Source organism: Anastrepha obliqua, chromosome 2 (assembly GCF_027943255.1).
Source record: "Anastrepha obliqua isolate idAnaObli1 chromosome 2, idAnaObli1_1.0, whole genome shotgun sequence".
Lineage (NCBI taxonomy): Eukaryota > Metazoa > Arthropoda > Insecta > Diptera > Tephritidae > Anastrepha > Anastrepha obliqua.
The window spans coordinates 27,927,570-27,933,569 of record NC_072893.1 but is presented as its reverse complement, the minus strand read 5'-3'; positions in this window follow the sequence as shown (position 1 = coordinate 27,933,569).

Below are 6,000 nucleotides of genomic sequence, written 5' to 3'. Positions count from 1 at the left end.
AAGTGTGTTACGCTGTGAACTTACGACTGAATTCGCTTAGCACAAATGTCTGCAATTCTCAAGCGGTTTGTTCATTGCAAGTGCATTTTGAAGTCAACTCGAAGTTCCGCGACTAACATTTTTTAAGAAAATGCGTCCGCCGTAGCCGAATGGGTGGGTGCGTGACTACCATTCGGAACTCGGAGAACATAGGTTCAAATCTCCGTGAAACAACGAATTGAAGAAACATTTTTGCCCAATGGCGGTCGCCCCTCGGCAGGCAATAGCAAACCTCCGAGTGTATTTCTGCCACGAAAAAGCTCCTCATAAAAAAATATCTGCCGTGCGGAGTCGGCTTAAAACTGTAGGTTCCTCCATTTGTAGAACAACATCAAGACGCATGCCACAAATAGGAGGACGAACTTCGCCAAACACCCAAAAAGGGAGTAAGCGTCAATTATTTATATAAATAAGAAAGTTAAATATTCGGTTCGGACCAAATCACATGCAATCTAGTAAAGGAAATACATGTTGTGCTGGATGTCCATCCAGAGATAGAATTTTTATTTTCGGTAAGTTCAAAATAAAGCAAATTTATGAACGAATGTTGAAAGTGTATAAGGACAAGCCTTCAAGGACGTCCAAAACATCAACAAAACCAGAAATCGTACAAAAAATACAGAATATCGTCATGGAAAATCGTCGAGCGATTGAAAGAGATTTAGAAGATGCACCCCAGGCATCTCATTGGGCAGTGTAAGCAATATTTTGACCGAAGTATTGGGTCTCAGGCAGCTTCGTGCACAATGGCGCCTGGTTCACTAACAATAGAACAAAAACACATTCGAAGGCGACTTTCTCAGCAATGCAGCAACATTTAGAGCGGTTTTGAAAGGATAAAGTGGAGCTTGTGCATCGATTCGTTACTATAAATGAGACTTGGGTTTATCACCGTAATCCTAAATCTAAACAAGAGGCTAAATGGTGCTGTGTGTGGTGTGAACCTGGTTCTTCGGCTCCGAAACGAGTTCATGTACAGAAATCGGCCAAGAGGATGTTAGCATCAGTGTTTTGGGATGGAAAGGAATTGTGTTGGTGGATTACTTGCAAACTGGTAAATTAATAAATTCTGACATTAATGACAGATAACTTCAACTTAACCGACATTAAAAACATATAAAAAAACATTTCGATAACAAACATGACCATACATGGAACTCAACTAATGACTGGTACCAACAGGTACCAACCATACAAAAACCCACATAACGGACTTTATAAAAAATAATAAAAACAGGGTGACACGACTAGACGTCATAAAGTTCAGGCGTCTTCGTCTAGGGCATACAAAGACTACACATGGACATTTGATGGCCAACACCAACCCAACTAAGTGCACGTGCAACCCGGACGCAAGATGTACCATATTGCCCACTATACACCGCCCGCAGAAGGCAAATCTTCAGCAACTCAAATCCAATGACGCATCTATCTAACCCAACATCCGGTTCAATATCTTTAATAACAAAATTCCTTAAAATAACCAACCTAAACCATAGAATTTAAGACACAATACAAAAGTACTTCATATACACAGTTTAAGCGTAAGGCCTCGACGCTATCGCTTTATGTCACAATTAGCTTATAAGATTTACTGTTTAAGTCAATTTTTTTTTTTTTAATAAATAAATACATAAATAAATTCTGAATATTATTGTAACCTTTTAGACCAGTTGAAGGAAAAAATTCGTGAAAAAATAGTCAGTTTGCAAAAAAAAAAACAAATTATTCCTTATCAGGACAATGCACCGTGCCACAAGAGCATTTTGTCAATGGCTGAAGTCCATGAATTAAAGTTCTAATTGTTGGAGCACCCCCCGTATGCACCATATTTGGCCCATAGCAACTCCTATCTGCTTTCAGACCCAAAAAAATTAGTGCGTGGAAAGCATTTTTCATCAAACGATCAGGTCATAACAACTGTGGAAGTGCATTTTGCGACCCAGCCAGATTCTCAATTCAGGGTTGGAATTCATAAATTGGAATCTCGTTGAGAAAAGTTTATCGATATTCCGGGCGACTATACTGAATAATGAAGCACCTTTCATGCCATAAAATTGTGTATTTCTTATTGAATCTCAAAACTTTTTGAGCAACTTATTATGAACCAACCTTTTTAGCCGCTTCATTTAACATTGTTTTTGTTCTACAGCTGCGGAATTTTAATTCTTTCTCCCTGACATTTTTCTAACCTCTTTTAGTTCAAATGTGATGTTAATAATTATGTAAAATATATAGTAATTTTTTTTTAAACTAGTTCAATAATTCGTTCAGTTCAACTCAGCTTTACGTTTTTTTATCCACAGGTCACCTTGTCGGCGATTGCGATTACTGTTGGTATTGGTGATTATTCGTGTGTTATTTGTGTGTGAAATTTCTTCGCTTTATTCATGATGGAAAGAATAATAAGACGGCGCCTATCGTGGTACCGTTAGTTTGCTCTCAGCGAATTTGACAATGAGGGACCATGTTTCGGGGAATCTTTGATTAAGTGAATCGAGGTTTAGGAGCCTATAGAAAAAAAAAATTATTAGATTTTTGCTCTCTTATGAAGGGCATACATCATTTTGGAACTAAATACATAATTTTTTTGATATATTTTTTTTTGAAATTTTTGAAATTTAGTTATGCCAAAACTTAATCCTCAACAACGTTTGCAAATCGCATAACTGTATTACGAAAATCGACGCTCTCTGAAAAATATTCAGCGCGCACTTAAGCCAACTTTTGGTGTTCAGCGATGAGCTTAATGGCTACGTCAATAAGGAAAATTGCCGTATTTGGGCTGAAGAACAGACCGAATCCATTCAAGAACAGCCATTACATCCTTTGAAAACAACCGTTTGGTGCGGCCTATGGGCTAGAGGAATCATCGGTCCATATTTCTTCAAAGACGAGGCTGGCGCCAATGTAACAGTGAATGGCGTATGCTATCGCGTCCTGATAAACCACCTTTTTTTGCCGTGAATTGAAGCCCGTGATCTCTACAACATTTGGTTGTTGGTTCCAACAAGACGACGCTACTTGGCATACAGGCCGTGAAAAAATAGATTTACTGTGCCGTCGTTTCGGTGATATCACACCTTTGGACTTTTATTAGTCCATGTAGGTTAGGTTAGGTTGAAGCGGTTGTCCACTGTGACACACACTCAGGCTAATGGCCCATTGTGATGCCACATGGGGAACTAGCCCTTATCCCTCCTAGAACAATGTGTACTTTTCAAATATTTTGTAAGATCCTTCATTTCTTCCAATTCATTAAAAGTTTGTCTACCAAAAATGGCGGGAACGTCCCTTCCTCGTGTAGACCACTTCTGCAGAATTCATGTGTTTGCACACCCATTCTCTGGCGTGCCTACCGATTAGACAGTGGCCCGTATAACTGAAAACAGTGTATTAAGACTCTTCTTAGTAGAAGTTCCGTGCGTTTAGCATTGAAAGTCGGTCACAGCTGTCGGGTGATTTTGCAAGTGGCTTCGTTACGCCATCTTTCATTCGGTACTCTTACAATTTCTTCGAGGATGATTAGCTTACATGTTTGTAAGGCTATCACTGTGTCATTGTCTATGTACACATCAGTCAATTTAGTGCCGAGTCTCGCTAGTTTATCGGCCCTACAGTTACCCTCAATGTCACGATGGCCAGGAAGCCATGTTACCTTTAGGCTAAATGACTCAGCCATCTAGTTAAGAGATGCGCGGCATTTCATGGCTACCCTGGAGGTTATCGACTGTTTTGTGAGGGATTTTATCGCCGCTTGGCTATCAGTGAAAACGTGGATATCATTTCCGGATATCGCATCACACTGTATCAGTGTCACGGCTTTCATTATTGCCATCAGTTCAGTCTGAAAGACACTAAAGTTGGCGGCGAGCCGAAAATTGAATAAGATTCCCAGATGCTCGGAATATACACCTCCGCCCACCCTGCCCTCGAGCTTTGAGCCATCTGTGTATACATGGATAGACTCACCCTTTCCCACTCTTTCCTTGCGGGTACGAGGGTCGTGAATATTGTAATGGCAGGTATAGTTCATAGTCTGCCACGAAAATCTCCTCATAAAAATATCTGCTGTTCGGAGTCGGCTTGAAACTGTAGGTCCCTCCATTTGTGGAACAACATCAGGACACACACCACAAATAGGAGGAGGAGCTCGGCCAAACACCCAAAAAGGGTGTACGCGCCAATTATATATATAATATATTGGTATAGTCCATTAGTCGAGGTATGTAAAGTCTAAATGCTTTGGGGATAAACCAGCTTGAATTGTGGTATTCGAAGCCAACATTACTAAAGCTATTCACGAGATACCGACCGAAGTCCGCCAGTGAGTCAGGAGTCATTTAAAGTTGGTGTTTACGGATGGCCGAATTACGGCGCAGTTGCGGCAAACATTTGAAAGGGATTACCATTAAAAAATAAATGACTTGAATGGTTCTACACAAAAATAATAAAAATAAAATAAATTTTTGTCGATTTCTCAAGTAACCCAAATCATAAAAATGTTATTATTTGGTAAATTGCGTTGCAGAAAATTTTATTCTTGATATTCTGATGGTAAGCAGTTTTTAGTAGCCACATTTTATTTCTTTATGCCATGAATACGCACACACACACGTATGCCTGTATGTATGTATGTGTGCGTGTATATATTTCTAAAGCATTTACCGATTTTGCAATCAACTGCTCCACTTATCGCAACCCGTTGAAATTACGTAAAGCATCACGGCATCAATTGTCATTTGGCGATTGCAGCGACCGCCACTAATGGCTTAAATATACATAAAACATTTGCCTATCGAACTGTTGCATAAAGTTATTTTTAATTCGCATTACAAATACTAAAATGTCCAGCTCCCCACTCCCCCACACATGCCTACATTTTTATAATATTCAAATCCTGCTTAATACAAAATGGCTTACGCAAGAGTCTCATCACCACCGGCCACCACTACCCCACGCACACTTCCGGAGGGCGAACGCAAGGACAACCAATAAATGAATGAATTGAATGATTTCAAATCGTTTTGTGGTTTTTAGAATGCACTGCAAATCATTTTAATTAAAATTTTCACTAAAAACGGAAAATGCAAATTTTCAGCGTAAATGCGAAATGATAAAATAATTCATTAGAGTTTGCATTGTGCAACAGCAACAACAGTAATGGCTATAAACCACGCTAACGAACAATAAAGCTGTTGCCAATTTTGCATTTAAAAATCATTATTTAATTCTGTTTTATTTCTAAATTCATTAAAATGTATTTCATTTTAATTTAACGCGCCGCTGGCCGAGAGTTTAGGGATTAATGGGCGAGTGCAAATGATGATTCGGTGGAATGCGCGCATTTGGCGGGAAAGTGTTGCTTACCCAAAAACGGTGTATGCGGCGCCATCTATTGAGCATTTAGCGACGCAAAATTCAATAGAAAAAAATAAGAGTAATTTTTTGTTTTTTTTTTGTTATTAAATCGCAAGTAAAGAGAAGCACACAGGTGTAGCCTTAAGAAAAAGTACGCCTACTCTTAGCGGCGCTCAAGTACCTACATATAAAAAAGGGGAAATTAATGCGACTTTCTTTTTATTTCACTTTTCTCTTTCGCCTTCAAGAAAATACCGCCTTGCTCAACGTCTTGGAAAGAAGCCACCCCTTTTAGCTGGGGTTTCTTAGAAAAAATTCCAAGTGGCACAAGCAAAAACGAAGGGATATTTCTAATGAAAGCCACTCCACCGCCCCACGCTTCCCACACTCGTGTCAGCTTAACGCGCGCGCACTTCATTTTCCTTATACTTTTCTTAGTAGCCACTCAACGGAGGCTACTATGGGGAGATTGAGGAACTTTTGGGTGGCTGGCAAGCACTTCAACACGAATGCCAAAAAGGGGTTGGACGCTGAATTTTTCTCAAGCATTTAACGAAGGAGAACTTCTTAAGTGCTGTGTGCTGTGTTTGGGGCGCTTGG